Here is an 18,826-nt window from a genome sequence, read left to right as displayed (position 1 = left end):
TTTAACAAAAATAACCCTAATTTACCCTTAATAGAAAAAGTAAATTTTGAACTTTGGGTGCCTGAATAAGGGTTCGGCTTGATAACCAAGGTGATTTTCCAATCTGTCTAAGGTTCGATCGCCTGGTCTCAAGTTCGGTCTGCTGAACTTGCAAATTCGATGTGCCAAACTTGCAAATTCGGTCGCCCGAGTTGTTGGAAAAAGTTAGTGTTTGAGTTCGGTCGACTGTGTACACTCAGTTCATTTAAGTTCGATCGCCTGAAGTCAGGTTAACTTTTTGACCAGTCAATAGTTCAGTCAACCAAGGCAATTTGACTTATTTGGTTCGGTCGCCCGAAGCCCTTATGATTTTAAGCCTAAGTTCCATTCTTTAATTTAAATTTACCCTTGATGACATATGAGTGTAGTGGGGTCCTGTGCACTAACTGTGTAGGAACTTGAGGTCAATCTAGGGCAATCTAAGCATACATTCCTATCATGCATAATGCAGTTATTACAAACTATTACAAACCAGAATGAAAAATATAAAAATACAAATAATATTATTCAATCTTCCTTGGAGTCACCATACGCCATTATGATATAGAAATATTTTCAACTTCGTGCGTAGAGTGAATATGCATGCAAGCTCCGGGAAAACATCAGTGCCAATGTATTTTTCATTATCAAAATGGGATATGACCAATTAGGTCAATAGTCTTGTTCCTGTTTCTTGATTGGTGAGTGCACATCAATCAAAAGTGTTCTTGTATCCTGGGGATAGATGCAAATGAGCTTTCTGCACTATATTAGGGGGTGAAATCTTTCCTGAGGGTAGTGTTATGCATGCTTTAACTAATAAGCTTCCTCAATTTATTTTTTGCATATTGTTTTTAGATTTATTTTTCCAACAATCTTAGGGAATATCTATTATTTATTTATTTATTTATTCATTTATTTATTTTTGATTTTCATGGATGATGCACTACTCACTACCATGATTTTTCTTAATACATTTAAAATTGAGATATCCAGTAATATATATTTTAATCATTGATTTTTGAGAAGATTTTGTAATTTGCACGTTAGATAATTATTATTTGGGGGGGGGGGGGGTTAGTGTATATTTGAATTTGGTTGTGTTAATTGAATTGGTTGTGTTGTTAAAATTGCACAACTTTAATAATATACATGATTACCCATGTAGATGTAGTTAAAAAAAAAAAAGGTTCTGAAAAACACACACTTCTCTTATAATCAATGGTATAAATAGCCACTATACAAGGCTAATCTAGGAAAGTAATAACTACCAAGATACAAACTAATAATCACAAAGTTCCTAGTCTATTATATACAACTGAGAACAAAGGAAACAAAAAAGTAAAGAAGGAGACAATCATGGTGTATGGATAGAGGTGCAATAACTTGGAGATAATCACTCAAAATGTCAACACTCCCCCTCAAGTTGGTAAACAGATATCACTCATGCCCAACTTGTTGAGATAGTTGTTAAATGCTTGGTTAGAAATTGCCCTGGTCAGCACATCAGCAAGCTGGTTTTGAGATCAAACATGAGGAACTTCAGTAAGCTTTGCTTCCAATTTATCCTTGATAAAGTGCCTATGTAACGACCTACTTATCTTATCATATAATAAAACATACTAAATAAAATAGTCAACCCGAAACCCATGGGTAACGGGGACACCTGTCATACATAGTGGAACTTAGGTAGTAGTAAATGTAATCATCATTCTCATAACCACAAAATATAAAATACCAGAGTTAACTATATTCCAAAACACTGTAGATATATACAATCTCCTAAAAATACAAAAATATCACTAGGATCCCACACCAAAATCTCCTGATGCTAGTTCGAACTTACCCTCCTAAAAGGGTAGCATAACAGACTCAACGGCGACCTCGATCCGCTAGTCGTTCTAGATTTCTTGAAAAAAAATTAAGTTTGGGGGTGAGATACTTCTTAGTATAGGAAAATAAACTAAATACAGTCGTGTGGCAACCTGAATATTTGATGCACTTATACATATACAGTACATTTCATATAATTGAAAACATTCATCATATCATATTGAATAATCATATACTTTCGTATTTTCGAATAAATCATATAGTTCATAAAATGTTGGATATAACTGATAATACTGAAAATTCACCCAGGATGTATAGCTAGCTGATGTCATGTATTACCCCCCATGACGGGTTGTGTAGCCCGAAGGCGGGACCCGACAATGGTTAGCCGATTACTACCGAGTTAAAAATGTCTGTAAGTACGATGGGCCCACCACACCCTGGTCTGGACTGCCAGGTGGACGTCTATAACTCTACACTGAAAGCCACATCGACTATCCATCTCCCACCTTCTTGTGGGGTGGTTAGCACAAGTCTGAATATAGATATCTGATCTGTATAGCAACGGTACCGTGCTCCTGTAATTGAACTGAACTATCATTCGGGTTCTGATAATACATAATACATGATAATATATAGTTTAATGTAAATAGATTGATAGCATGTTTTGTAATATTGTAAAAACATACGGCCTTGCGCCGTTTACTTTCATATCTGTGGCCTTACGCCAAAATCATACATATGACTTTGCGCCAAAATCATATATCATATATGGCCTTGTGCCAGCTATCAATGACGGCCTTGCGTTGAACATTTTAAAAATATCGTTCGGAATAAATAATTCATTTATCATGTATTTTGAAACCATAATGTACTACATTATTTCATAATCTGTAAAAACATGTTTTATTCGTAAAATTTCCATAACATAATACTTTTGAGGTAAAATAATACTCATGCCACACAATGCTGAATAAACTGTACATTTGATTCTAAAAATCATATTTCCTGGCATATCATACTTATATATATACATTTCAACATAATAGAAGTATTTTCCCAAACATGTATTATCACCAATTTCTTCATATATATTGTACATGCTTCCTGAAAATAAATTTGCTGATAAATAATAATAATATAATTTGCATGGAAAATAACTACTTTAATTTATTCCCTTACCTGACACTGAGAAGAAACCCCCTAAAAATCCACTCGTCATGCACCCGTAGGGTTCCCTATTCAACACCCTGAAAATGACAACTCCCAAAACTAAACTTTAATATTTTTCTGTAAATAACATTTCCTATAACTATGGTAAGACCAAATTTTGCATAAAAAACCTTACCTCAACTTAGGGATGAATTTCAACTCAGTCCCACCAACGATCCACTCTGGCATATTTGAAGAGAACTTCTTCAGGAGTGTCGTGGTGGCCTCAGATCGTCGATCCGGTGAACGACAGAGTTGAAATCGAAGAGAGAGGAGAGCGAAACCGTAGGGAGGAGAGAGAGAGAGAGAGAGAGAGAGAGAGAGAGAGAGAGAGAGAGAGAGAGAATTATTTTGGTTTTCTGCGTAAAATCTGAAGTTTTGGGCTATTTATACTATGGGTTTCATCAACGAGCCACGTCACATTGTCGACGAGGTCAAGAGGAAATTTGTTGACGAGCTCTTTCCTTTGTCGACGAAATTCAGAGTCACCCAAAACAACCACTCGGTATTTTTTTTGTCCACGAGGCACACTTTCGTTGATGAGCCTATACTGCCACGTCGTCGACGAACGCTCTGTTGTTCATATACCATTATTCCTTGGGTCATTACATTCTCCCCTCCTTATAAAATTTCGTCCTCGAAATTTACTATTTATATAATTCATCATCCCTTAAAGGCAAATGGTCTACTTATTTTATTACTTACCCTCATTTATGGAGGAGGAATACCGTGGTTACATTCCAAGTCTTGGGAGATTACATATACAAAAGAAAATTTTCGCCAAAAGTAAAATACCACTTACTAACTAAAATATTGCATGTACTTGCAAAAAAAATTCTACATATTTACTTACATTTTTTAATTACATCTAAACTTCTTGGAACAATTACGGGTACTTCTGTCTGATCTGTTCCTCGAGCTCCCAAGAAGCCTCTTCTATTGCATGATTCTTCCATAGAACCTTTACCAAAGGAATCTTCTTATTACGTAATTCCTGTTCTCTTTTATCCAGAATTTGTACTGGTACCTCCTCATACACTAGTGAATCACTGAGCTTTAATTCACCATAACTGATTATGTGAGAAGGTTCTGGGACGTATTTCCTCAACATGGAAACATGGAATACGTCGTGCATCCTGGATAACGTAGATGTTAAAGCTAACCTGTAGGCAACCGACCCCATTTTCTCTAAAATCTCAAATAGACCGGTGAACCTAGGGCTAAGTTTACTCTTCCTTCCAAACCTCATAACCCCTTTTAATGAAACTATCTTCAAAAATATATGATCACCAATATTGAATTCCAAATTCCTATGGCGATTATCAGCATAACTCTTCTATCAGCTTTGAGTTGAAGACAAACCTCTTACTGCTGGCCAGCAACTTCTGTGGAGTCTTACCGTCGATGGGGGAACGAATGGTGGTTTACCCAATAGTGAGAGTGACCGAAAGCTAACTATATTTTTAATTTTTATTTTTACTTGTCTTTTATTATTTTTGTTCTAAAAATTGCTGGTGATGCGTGTGATGTGTACTACATTGATTGGATATTGGTTGTGTTTTTAGGTGTGGATTTCCTGTTTGGGTGTTAGTGTTGACTATGAAGTGTGGGGATTCTCAGGCTAGGGTTTTGGGTAGGAGATGGGAGACGAAGATGAGTCAACTCCTCTTTGATCTAGTGAGTGGGTACTTGTTGACTCGTGTGAGCCAACTCATGAGAGCTTTGACTGCCGAGTGGGGTCTGGCACGTAGGGGTGAGACACGTAAGGGTTGAGATAAAAAAAAAAAAAAAATTAAAATAGGCTTCGAGCCTCTCCCCCCTTTTTTTCAAATGGGCTTTGTGGATTTTTAGAATGGGCTGATTTTTTTTTTTAAAAACTTCTACTAGGCCTAGGAGTTTTAAAACAAGTTGGGCTGGTTTTATTTTTGACAAATGGGCTTTGGGGGTTAAAGTTTCAAATGAGCTTTATTTTAAATTTTGAAAACAAGGCCCGGGTTCATTTTAAAAACAGGAATGGGTTTTAATTTTAAAAATAGGGTTTGGGGTTAAGTTTGGAAAAGACGGCCTTGGTTAGATGGGCTTTGGGGCTATTAAATGGGTTTTGGTTAAGGGAAATGGGCTAAGTCTTTTACAAACTGAGTGGGGCTCGTTTTCTTAAATAATGGGCTCGAGTTAGGATATTAAATTGGGCTAGCTTGGTTATTTTAAAAATTTTGGTTCGGGTAGTTCGAAAATGAATTCAAACACGAGTTTGGGGCTCGGGTTTAGTGGGTACCAAGGGTTCTAACTCGAACTCCTGTTTGGGTTTGAGAGATTGAGGATTTTTGGGTCAAGAGGATCTGAACCTAAGTTTGGGTCTAAACCTAAGAAGCTTGAGTTCAGGTTCAAGGACGAACCTGAGTCTTGGAAAGATGTCCCTACACTCATAATTACATTTTAATCCATGCATGCATGCTTAGAATGGGGGAAAGGGAAATCACTTTTACTTCAACCTTTAACTACTCCGATCTTCTTCTCCAATTTATTTGTATGTCTGAGTGTCTGTTTTGGTGTAGTGGGTTCCTGAATGTGTTGTGTGTCCCCTGAGAACTGCTTCTTGACTGGTCATCTTCCCTTTGTGTGTTTCTGAATTTTGAATGCTGCTTCTATTCTGGAATTGCTTAGCTACTGCTTCTGATCTATTGCTCTATTTCTGAATTTTGTCAAACTTTCCTTTTAGCTAATCCTGCCTCACAACCCTCATAGAATGTCCTCTTTGAATGCCTTACTCTACTCTCTTTATTTCAGCGTAATTGCTCTAACTCTCACTTTTTCTCTCTCGATTTCTGCAGAGTATGCCCATGCCTCTCTGTGTGTGTCTAGCTACAGTGCGAGACTGCTTATTTATAGGGAGTCTTAGGGCTCATTTTTGGCGCTAGAATTCCTCTACTAACCGATTTTCCCACTAACAAATTTGTCTAGGAATAATTCCCTTCTATTTTGTGAATTTTTATTTCATTTTATTTGGTGAATTTTTTCTAATAAACTGATTCCAATTCTTGTGTGTAGATGAGTTTAAGGAGGTGACATGAGCTTTTCCAGATGGCAATTGGAGATTGGAGAGCTGGGAATTTCCTTTGTGTTTTATTGTATCTGTTTTTGTATTTATTATCTTTCTGCATGTAGTCTGCATGTACCCTCAGGTTGCTCTTCCTACAACCCCTATTTGTACAACCTTTTATTTTCGTTCTTTGTATGTCATATTAGTTCTCTTGTTGTAGCACTCCTGCGTGTACATCTACTGCATATGCCCCCCTTTAATAAAGTACATGTGATTTTTCAATTTTAACCCCAAATGGTAGGCCAATTCTGACTTATTGTAATTTCCTTGCCTAAGAAGCACCTAGAAATAAATGTGACTTTAAAACCCAACAAAACTCCCTCTTTTGAAGTTAAAATACCTAATTGAAAATCTAGAAGCTCAATTTAAAAATTTAACTAACTCAATTAACAAAAATTTATGACTCAAATTAGAAAAATTAGAAACTCAATTTTCTTGACAGAACTCAGGTTTTGGGATTTAACTAAAAATCAGGAGAACTTGACTTCTTTTTAATTCAAATTTTTGGAAATATGAGATTTATTTCACAAAGCCTAACCTAATGGAAGAGGTTATGGTACATCGACTAAGGAAAAGAATAATTGAAAAAAAAAAAAAGTTCAGGCTTAAAAAAAATGGAAGATCATTCTAAAATAAAACATCATTCTGAAAGTCAAGTCTCAAATTTAAAACCTATGGTCCAAAGGGCTTATTTTACGAAACCTTATGAGAAGAGACTAATTTTGCAACTAATAAAAACTACGCCAAGATTTTAAAAGTAACATCGATGAGAACTTAATTATTTAAAGGGAACTTGAGGTTTTAACTTTGAAAATGGGATTTTGTCTGGGACTCAAAATCGACTCTTATAATACTAGGTTTTCTTAGGAGCTGCCTGGTTAAAATTGGGGTGTCTACAATTGCCCCTCTTTGTAGACTTTGTTGCTTTGATGTAATAGTAGGAATTTTCCTATGTTACTTGAAGTGACAATATTGTAAAGATAAAAGACACCTATTTTGATCAGACCACTTGACTGCTCAGTGTTAGGTGTGGTTCGCTTCTGTCTGTCAGGGATGAGAAGGGCAAAAAGGGTGAAATGAGAATGTTGCGCAAGTTTTGTTTTTTGTTTTTGTTTGTTTTTGTTTTTTTTTTTGTTTAGAAAGTTAGTGGTTAGTGGGGATTAGTGGTTGGTGGGAAGTATAAGATCACAAGGTGTGGTAATGAATTGCATCAGATGTGATTAATCCGGGCTGTAGCGGGTGCATTGACCTGAGCTAGAACTTCCTCAAAATGGCTTGCTGTGAATACAGGAGTCCGAGCCGTAGCGGTTACACTAACCAAAGCCAAAACTTCCTCAAAATGGTTTGCTGCGAATGTAGGAATTCGATCCGTAGCGGGTATAGTGACTCGAGCCAAAACTTCCTCAAAATGGCTTGCTGCGGATGTAGGAATCCGAGCCATGGTGGGTTCTTTGACTCGAGCCAAAATTCTTCAAGATGGCTTGCTATGAATGTGAAAATCCAAGCCATGGCGGGCTCTCTGATCCGAGCCAAAATTCTCCAAGATGACTTGCTATGAATGTGAAAGTGCAAGCCATGGCGGGTTCTCTGGCCCAAGCCACAATTCTCAAAATGTCTTGCTACGAATGTGAAAATCGAAGCGACTACGGGTTCTCTGACCCAAGCCAAAATTCTCCAAGAAGGCTTGCTACGAATGTGAAAATCCGAGTCACGAAGGGTTCTTTGACCTGAGCCAAAATTTTTCAAGATGGCTTGCTACGAATGTGAAAATCCGAGCCATGGCGGTTTGTTTAATCCAAGACAAAATTCTCCAGGATGGCTTGCTACGAATGTGAAAATCCAAGACACGGCGGGTTCTGTGACCCAAGCCAAAATTTCTCCAAGATGGCTTACTATGAATGTGAAAATCTGAGCCACGGCGGGTTCTCTAACTCGAGCCAAAATTCTTCAAGATGGCTTGCTATGAATGTGAAAATCTGAGCCACGATGGGTTCTCTGGCCTGAGCCAAAATTCTCCAAGATGGCTTGCTACAAATGTGAAAATTCGAGCCACGACCGGTTTTCTGACCCGAGCTAAAATTTTTCAAGATGGCTTGCTACAAATGTGAAAATCTGAGCCACGAAGGGTTCTTTAACCCGAGCCAAAATTCTTTAAAATTTATTTAGGTGCAGGTTTGTAGTTTTAGAAAATGGTTACTCCACTGGGGATGTCCACTCTGAGGGACGGTCCTGAGGTTCTAAATAAATGCTTGGGTTGGTTTGTCTCTGGGGTCAACTGCCCCAGTTTCTAACAAAATAGGAATTGCTCAATCATTTATGCGAAATGATTACTCAAAAGCTTATTCAACCAGACAAGTACAAATCGTGCTTTATGCTATGTGCATAGTTGCTACTTATGATGCCTACATGCGGAGACAAGTATGCATGTTGATGTGATGTGATGTGCTTTGCATTTGCCTTTTTTCCATGCAATGCATGAATCCTTTTTCCGCCGCGCTTGTGATCGCAGCGACCCCACCTTTGATTTGGGTCGTGGTTCTGAATTTCAAAAAGGTGCCGGGACTAGCTTTACTGAAGCTCAGCACAGAATTTGGCCTTATCGGATGGCCTCAACCCTGATCCTCCAAAATCTGCCCCAGTATTTACTGTCACCGACCTGGCGATATTTTTGATTCCATTAGGCATTTGAACTCTGCCTCAGTATTTACTGTCACCAACCTGGCGATATTTCCAATTCCATCATGCGTTTAAACTCTGCCCCTGTATTTTATTGTCACTGACCTCAGCCCTGTTTTCAAGTTCAACGTATAAAAGCATCTAAGTTGGCTTCATTGGAACTCATCATGAAATTTGCCCTTGTTAGGTGCGTTCGTAACTGCTTCCAGTCATGTTTTCAAATACTACTCGAGTGGGTTAGCCTTGAAATGGACTTTCCCAAAACATGCCATAAAATCTACCCCAAAATATTGGTGATTCTGAACCCTTTCGATTGTCCATCCTTTCTTTAGGGATGTTTGGAAAACAAGCAGATTTTTGGTAATGAAAATGATTATGCATTTTTGACATCAATTTTTTAAATAGAGAGATCAATCTTTGCAAAAGCGGTTGTTTCACTATGTTCACAAGTTGTTTTTTGGAACGGGGTAAATTTTACACCAGTGTCCCCAAGTTTTATGATATTGACATTAATTTATGAAATCAAGCTACTTAATCAACTTACTTCCCCCCTTTTTTGACAACTGCTCCATTTTCATCAAAAGAGACCTCGTTTCTTCTTTAATATTGTGAAACCAAACGATACTCTCTTGTTCAGCTATTTGTCCATGGTTTAATCAAGCTCTAGTTATGCTTCGATCTCTAGATTGTCTTTAAGACTCGAGACAAAACATTGGCCTAAGGATGTGAGTTTTTCGAAAAAGGTCAAAACTATGGCTTAAAAATCCCATCCCTAAATGACGTGTTCTGCCCCATTTTGGGGCTTTTGCAGAGTGTTAACCGAACTTATTAATTTGAACATGTTGCCTACGTAGCTTTACAGGATCAGGTCATTACGTAGTTCAAACTCAATAATATTTTCCAAGTTTCGTGTGTAGGATCAGTCTTGCATGTATTGGCAAGATCATATGATGGCATATGGTGACTTGAAGAAAATGAAGACCCAACATATTTATTTATTGTGATTTATATTAATTTCATTTTGGGTTTGTGATATTTAATTAGAAATAATATGTAATAATTGATGCATATCGTGCATCTAGGAACTTATAAGCTCAATGACCTTAGAAACAGTGTAGGACCTTGCACAGGCACCTAGAATAAGTCCCCACTTTCATATATGCAATCTAAGGTAAAAACAAGACTTAGGTCTTTAAAAAGATAAGGCTTCGGGTGACCGAACCTTGGCGTTGAAAAACGCCTTGGTCGACCGAACGTTTGAAAATTCAGAACGTTGACCTGACTTTGGGCGATTGAACCGAAATGGACGTAATGTTCTCAATTGACCAAATCTTTAATTTTGACTTTTCCAACAACTCCGGTGCCCGAACTCCACAGTCATTTTGATCTCGGACAACCGAACATGCAAGTTCGGCAGACCGAACTTGAGACTAGGCGACTAAACCTCGAGCAAGTTTGAAAATTGCCTTGGCTAGCAAATCGAACCTATGACTTGGTCGATCGAAACTCTCGGGTTGGCCAAAATTTACAGAGGGTTAATTGGGGTTAATCGTGGTTAATTTGCTTAAACTCACTTAAAACGATTTTAATAATTCCCTTGGTGTTCCCAATGGTCAAAATTGTTGGTATGTCTATATATAGGGCTTCATTTGCTCAATTAAGTAGTGATTAGCACTTTGATTAAGTGAAAAAGCCTCTAAAATTGTCTAAACTCTTTCTTCCAATACAGAGCCTATACCCTCACATACTACTATTCTTTTGCTAAATCAAGCCTTGTGAGAGAATCCTTGAGTGATTCTACATTATTCCCATTCTCTAAAAACTCTCATTGGAGTGATTGTTTGACTGTTTTTAAGAGTTTAGCTAAGGTTTCCCCCCCCCCCCGGTTTAATTTAATAAATCCATTGTGTGGGAAACCTTGTAGCTTGTGGGGCTTGGCATTTGAATTGCAAGACACCTAAGCTTGTGTTTTGTTTGTGCAAAAAATATTTTCACAAGCTCATTTTCTAAATATCTCTTGTGTGCTAGAATCTTGAGAAAATATTTTTAGAGATATTTTGATAACTATTATTGGAAATCTTTGAAACCCTAAATTGTGATTGAGATATACATCTATATATTGTTTCAAAGATAAGATTGATAATACACTTTTGTAATTGATTGAATATTAATATAAGCTTGAGTGTTTAGCACACGTATTGCACAGAGCTTATAGTTCCTATCTTGTTGATGTGCATTGATTGATATTGGTACAAATCTGTTTGTTGGAGAAGCACTTATTTGGTACACAATTTGTTTTGTGAATTGGTTGTATTCCAGGTGTGGCATGAGACGGTGTTGACCTAGCCCGTAAGGATCGGTAGGGCCTTCTCCGCCCCGTAAGGAGAGTGTAAAGGTTGAGGTTAGCCCTGGTGTAATTTGACTTGGTCGTAAACGGTGTCACTCCACCTGTAAGTGAGCACTAGTGGTAATCGTCGGACTTGCGAGTTGAGGCGAGGACGTAGGCAGTACTGGACAAACCCCGTCATGCTTGTACTTTATATTTATGCAATTTAATTTCTATACTTTCATTTTTAGCTCGTGTATGTTGTATGCCTGATTCATTATATGCTGTACATGTGTTGATTTAGTTTATGATTATATAGATAGGCCCTAGGTTGTGTATTACTATTACTGGATGTTAAACCTAGGAGAAAATTTTTTAATACTTAATTCACCTCCCCTCTTGGGAATACATCAATTCCAACATTATGTATCAGAGTATTGTGGCATTGACTTAAATGTTTTTGCTAAAGATCGAGACTCACATTGGTCTATCCCCATTTAGAGAGGGATGATCACCTTCCAGTCTTCCATTGTTTTTTGGCGTCGATTACACTACCTAGAAAATTAGAATGAGCGTTCTTATAAAGTCAGTGGATTGGATGGCCTGGCAGTGATTGTTAATGGAATTCCTATACCCTTGGATGAAAATAATATTAGGTTAATGCATGCAAATTCACATGTCACGGATTTATTATATTGTGCTTTAGATTCTCATATTTTTCATGAAATTATGACATGTAAAAATGCGAGGGAGATCTAGGTTGAACTCGAAAAGAATTATGGAGAGACCTAGGAAAAGGATACCACCACTTGGGAAGTGCCAATCTTAAATGATCTGGAAGTGGTAAATCACAAGATAGTGCATTAATAGAACATGAGGTATATGATTCTTACTGTTGCTCGATTGATGATTCGTGTTTTGAATACTGGAATATTTCATGCAATGAATCGTCCGATTGCCCTAGTGATAATTGTGTTAATAGCCCATGCAAGAATTCATGTGATGCATGTTGTGATGATTGTTGTGCCAAATCCTGTGATATATTGTATGATGAATCATCTATGGTTTGTGATGATAATAGTGTATGCAATGATTCATATGATAGTTACTGTTATAAATCTTGTGATGAATCATGCTATGAGCTTATTGACGAAAGCATGCCCTCTTTGGAAAAACTTGAAAAGACTTTACTTAAAATGCACAATTTTCTAGATAGGATGTCTAAGCTAAAAATGATCTTGAAGAGTGAAAATAAAAGGCTGGCTAAAACTTAAAATATTTACAAGATTTTCATGCCACCTTAGAAAAGAGGAAAATTGTGAAGGTTTTGAAAATTATTTGCTTTGAAAGAAAAGGTGAAAATTATCCTGAAATGATTTTGAAATCCATAAGCAAGTAGGATAACTCAAATAAACCCTTAGGAAACAAAAGGAATTTTTTGTTTCAAAAATGGTTTAGGATTGATTCATAAATCCCATAGTCATTCTTTTGCCTCATCATGTAAAAACAGAAGAAATAAGCATAATCCTTCACACATATATAAAGCTTGCTTATCTTGTATAAGAAAAGGGCACGTTTGGTTTAATTGTCTACTTAGATATGCCAGAGGTTTAAACAAAGAAATGATGTGGGTAATCATGAAAGCAAACTCCATAGGACCAAAGGAAGATCGGATTCCAAAAGAAATTATATGAATATTTTAATCTTCCCTTAGTTCCTTGGTTTAGGAGTAGTGATGACTAAAGGCTTGAGAAGTGGTTTTCGTTTAATATGTTTCAAGCTACATATCCAATATAAACTTAATACATATATGTCATAATGATTGGTGAAAATGTGAAAACTTTGGGTATAACTTACTAAATTAAAATTCACTTCCAAATGGACAAAAGCATCCTTGCTTGGAAAAAAAAAGAAATTCTTAATGCTCCATCTATGCTAGAATGTACATTTCTTAAGTTAAGCATACATTGTCCATTGCACAAACTTGTCGTTTAGGGAATCCATCTCACACTATATATCATTTAATCCTAAACCCATCCTTGAACTTAAAAGTCATCATTCTTAATCAATTTAGAGGTAACCTGGAAGGGATTTTAACTTTCATCGAATTATAATAATAATAAAATCCCCTTGAGCTCTAAATATAAAAATCCTCTAATCTTGTTTCACCATCTCCTCCATAGGAGTCCTTACCAAACCACGATTATATTCAGTAAGGTTTCTCCCATTCCTTGGCTCGTATCCTTGCTTATAATTATAATTATATCTAAAGGATACATTCCATTCTCCAAAGAGTTGTATTTAGAAATTCATATACTTCTAGATGCTCTTTGCTCAAACCTGGACATGATTACTAAGCACGAAAATATTTTGGAAAATGTCCACTCATTCTAAATACACTTTTGAACTTAATGATTTTAATTGTTAAGAGTATTTATTCTTCTTCGCTTCATAAGCTCTCAAACATTAAATCAAATCCATTAGAGCTTTATATCCTTGGAGGATGTGTTGAATGACTAAGTTGGCCGTACTAGGTCTCAATCTAGAGGAATGCAAAAAATTAAAGGAGACCTATGCACATGCAGTTTGAAGTTAAAGCCATCCAACCTTGCGCCTCTCACGAATTGAGATTCTCAAGAAAAGAGGCTATATAGGATTTGTACATTGAAAGAATATTGATTATGACTTTTTGGTCCTTTAAAGCCTATGCATTCAAAGCCAAGCTTAAATCATTAAAAACCTTAAAACTCTTGGCTAAAAGAACTAGAAAATGAAAAAGACATTAGATGAATTGAGTGCATAACTCAGGGGGAGCATCTCTCTTTCCCGTCTATATAAATTAAAATGCTCTCATATTTTTTTTATTCCTAAATGTTCATGTGAATACTGCAATAAATTTATTACTATCCTTTGTTATCTACTGTTTATATTCTTTGATGGATAGATTATATATTATGATTTGTTGACTGTTACCTGATTGCATGAGTGTGTTAAATGTCTCTTGAATGGCGGATGCAGCGGATGTGAACTACATGCTAATAGTTGTTTTTTGGTTTTTGCATGCTCAATATGATTTATCTGCAAAACAACCACATTTCAGCTATAGGTTTTATGGGAAAATGTCCTATATACAAACGGCATGTTGCCGAAATTTTGCCAGGATTTTCCCAAAGTAAAACCTTGTACAAAGATGATTATGTTAAAGATAAACGTTAAAATGTTTTTGAAAGGATGAGTGCAAATCAATTGAATATTAAATTTCATCCTCACATAATTATCAAACATTTAGGGGAGCTAAGCTCCATCCCTAGAGAAAGAGCATAAAGAACTCATATGCATCATGCTTTGATTTTTGAATATTGAGGTTCTTCTAAGAACCCTGAACATCATATCCAACTCTTAAAGCTATATATTTAGATATGAATTGTTCTTGGTTGTGAACACAAAATCATGCCTTAATATATTTTTTCTGGTGCATGTGTAATTCATAGGGATAGCTATACTGGTTGCATAAAAAAGTAAATTAATCTTTACCAGTATATTTATTTTAAGAGATTTACAATGAAGGCTTATAGTGATTGGCATGTTAAATGAATTTAATCTTTATTTGGTATAAGCAGTTCACTGTATCTAAGCATGAATTCAAATCGATAGGGGGAGCATCCAAAATTAAATCCTACCCTGTTATGCTCACCAACACTTCTTAGCTTAGATCTGTTTTGAATCAAGTGTGACTTGTGCTTAAATAAAATGATTATATTGAAAATCTTAAGTTGAAATATGTAGTTTTGCCACAATCATCCGTTTTTGCCATATGATCTTGCTTTTATCTTCGAATATGTCTTTAAGTTTCATATGGTTGTATTTTTTTGGTCATGAGATGTTTTATGCTTAAATATTCAGTAGAAAAATTCTGCTTGCATGTTCTTTAAATTAAAGTTTCTTCTTCAACAAGCAACCCCTAGTGCCTTTTTGCAAACATCAAAGGGGGATATATATATATATATACAAACATCAAAGGGGGATATATATATATATATATATATATATATATATATATATATATATATATATTATATACATATATATTTTTAAATTTCATAACTAGTTCGGTAACTTCACATAAAAATTCATGCAAACTAGTTAAACTGTGTTTGTGCTCAAACCCTCTATTTGTTGTCATATGCCGTGTGTGTTAAACTCAAATCTTTCACGGGTCTTATGATATGCTTCAATTGCAATGATTTTTGTATATTTATGGTCTAATCTTGCTTTCATGTCATTTAAATCATTTAAATGACCAGTTAAATTATGTGTGTGCTTAATTGCTAAATTTCATACTTTATGAGATTATCTTTGTCATTCATTTTGCATTGTATGGCTATTCAATCTCTTGGATGATTGAAAGTTATACTTCTGTTTATTATTTTGATCCATACTAGATTGTTTGAGTTGATTATTGTGGATAATTATATACTTGAACTCAATTAGGTCATTGAAATACATATTTTTTTTGGGAAATGCTCCACTTTCAAACGACATGTTGCCAAAATTTCTAAATAATTTTTTTCTCAAAACCATAATCTTGTATTTGAATGATGTTTATTCATTGCTTGCCTATACACTTCAATTTTTCCATGGCCCTTTTTGCTGTTGCCAAAAGGGGGAGAAGTAGGCGAAACTGGGTAAATGCGTAGATGCTTGAGCTTTACATTTCCTTTATGCATATTTTCAGGGGGAGCCTTTCTTGGTTGTACCCACTTTTTCATAAAATATTTGTCATCATAAAAAAGGGGAGCATTGTTGACCTTATGGGTCATATCCCGTTTTGATTATGACAAATATTCTGGTATTCAATGTTTGCAAAGTTTTGTGTGCAGGATCAGTCTTGCATGTATTGGCAAGATCATATGATGGCATGTGATGACTTGAAGAAAATGAAGGCCCAACATATTTATTTGTTGTAATTTATATTAATTTCATTTCGGGTCTGTAATATTTAATTAGAAATAGTCTATAATAATTGGTGCATATCATGCATGTAGGAACTTATAAGCTCAAAGACCTTATAAAGACCCTAGGACTTTGCACAAACACCTAGAATAAGTCCCACTTTCATATATGCAATCTCAAAAAAGCAAGACCTAAATCCTTAAATTGATAAGGCTTCGGGCGATCGAACCTTGGCGTTGAAAAATGCCTCGGTCGACCGAATGTTTGAAGTCAAAAAGTTGACCTAACTTCGAGCGACAGAACCAAAATGAACGTAATGTTCTCGGTCAACCGAATCTTTAATTTTGAATTTTCCAACAACTTGGGTGCCCAAACTCCACCCTCATTTTGAACTTAGGCAACCGAACCTCAAGTAAGTTGGAAAATTGCCTTGGCCAGCAAACCGAACATCTTTTCGGGCACCCGAACATGAAAAGCTTACTTTTTCTCATTTTTCTATTTGGGCGATCGAACCTATGGCTCGGTCGACAAAAACTCTTGGGTTGGCTAAAATTTAATGAGGGTTAATTGGGGTTAATCAGGGTTTTTTGCTTAAACTCACTTAAAACAATTTTAATAATTCCCCTGGTGTCCCCAACGATCAATTGTTGGTATGTCTATATATAGGGCTTCATTTGCTCATTTAAGTAGTGATTACCATTTTGATTAAGTGAAAAATCTTTGAAATTTTCTAAGCTCATTATTCCAATACAGAGTCTATACCCTCACATACTACTTTTCTTTTTCTAATCCAAGCCTTGTGAGAGTATTCTTGAGTGATTCTACATTATTCCCATTCTCTAAAAACTCTCATTGGAGTGATTGTTTGATTGTTTTTAAGAGTTTAGCTAAGGTTTTTCCCCCAGTTTAATTTAATAAATCCATTGTGTGGGAAACCTTGTAGCTTATGGGTTTGGGCATTTGAATTGCAAGACACCTAAGCTTGTGTTTTGTTTGTGTAAAAATTATTTTCACAAGTTCATTTTTCAAATATCTCTTGTGCTAGAATCTTGAGAAAATATTTTTAGAGATATTTTGATTATTGTTGTTGAAAATCTTTGAAACCCTAAATTGTGATTGAGATATACATCTATATATTGTTTCAAAGATAAGCTTGATAATACACTCTTGTAATTGATTGAATATTGACTTAAGATTGAGTGTCTAGCACACGTATTGCACAATGCTTATAGTTCTTATCTTGTTGATGTGCATTGATTGATATTGGTACAAATCTTCTTGTTGGAGAAGCACTTATTTTGTACACAATTTGTATTGTGAATTGGTTGTATTCTAGGCGTGGCTTGAGGGGGTATTGATCTAGCTCGTAAGGATCAGTAAGGCTTTATCCACCCTGTAAGGAGAGTGTAAAGGTTGAGGTTAGCCCTAGTGTAATTTGACTTGGTTATAAGCGGTGCCTCTTTACCCGTTAAGTGAGCAATAGTGGTAATTGTTGAGCTTGCAAGCTGAGGCGGTGATGTAGGCAGTATTGGCCGAACCTCGATAACATATCGTGTGTGTACTTTATATTTCTGAAATTTAATTTCTGCACTTTCATTTTCAGCACATGTATGTTGTATGCCTGATTCGTGATTTGCTATACGCGTGTTGATTGGGTTTACGATTACATAGATAGATCCTAGGTTGTGTATTACTGCTGCTAGATGTTAAACCTAGGAGAAAATTTTTTAATACCCAATTCACTTCCCCTCTTGGGAATACACCAAGTCCAACATTTGGTATCAGAGCCTCATGGCATTGACTTAAATTTTTTTGCTAAATATCGAGATGACTCACATCACCTTCCAATCCTCCATTGTTTTGTAGTGTCGATTAAACTACCTTGAAAATTAGAATCAGTGTTTTTATAAAATCAATGGATTGGATGGCCTGGCGGGTCATTGTTAATGGAATTCATATGCCCATGGATGAAAATAATATTAGGTTAATGCATGCAAATTCACATTTCATGGATTTAGGTTGTTTCATTCTCAATATGATTTATCTACCGAAAACAACCACATTTCAGCTATAGGTTTTATGGGAAAATGTCCTATATACATACAACATGTTGCTGAAAGTTTGCCAGGATTTTCCCAAAGTAAAACCTTGTACAAAGATGATTATGTTAAAGATAAATGTTAAAATGTTTTTGAAAGGATGAGTGCAAATGAATTGAATATTAAATTTCATTCTCACATAATCATCAAACATTTAGGGGAGCTAAGCTCCATCCCTAGAGAAAGAGCATAAAGAATTCATATGCATCATGTTTTGATTTTTGAATATTGAGGCTCTTTTAAGAACCTTGAACATCATATCCAGCTCTTAAAGCTATATATTAAGATATGAATTGTTCTTAGTTGTGAACAAAAAATCATGCCCTAACATATCTTTTCTGATGCTTGTCTAATCCATAGGGATAGCTATACTGGTTGCATAAAAGAGTAAATTAATCTTTACCAGTATATTTATTTTAAGAGATTTACAATGAAGGCTTATAGTGAGTGGCATGTTAAATGAATTTAACCTTTGTTTGGTATAAGCAGTTCGTTGTATCTAAGCATGAATTCAAATCGATAGGGGGATCATCCAAAATTAAATCCTACCTTGTTATGCTCACCAACACTTCTTAGCTTAGATCTGTTTTGAATCAAGTGTGGCTTATT

Source organism: Malania oleifera, chromosome 9 (genome assembly GCF_029873635.1).
Source record: "Malania oleifera isolate guangnan ecotype guangnan chromosome 9, ASM2987363v1, whole genome shotgun sequence".
Taxonomy (NCBI): Eukaryota; Viridiplantae; Streptophyta; class Magnoliopsida; order Santalales; family Ximeniaceae; genus Malania; species Malania oleifera.
The sequence above is the reverse complement of the archived record's forward strand: the minus strand, read 5'-3'. Positions refer to the sequence as shown.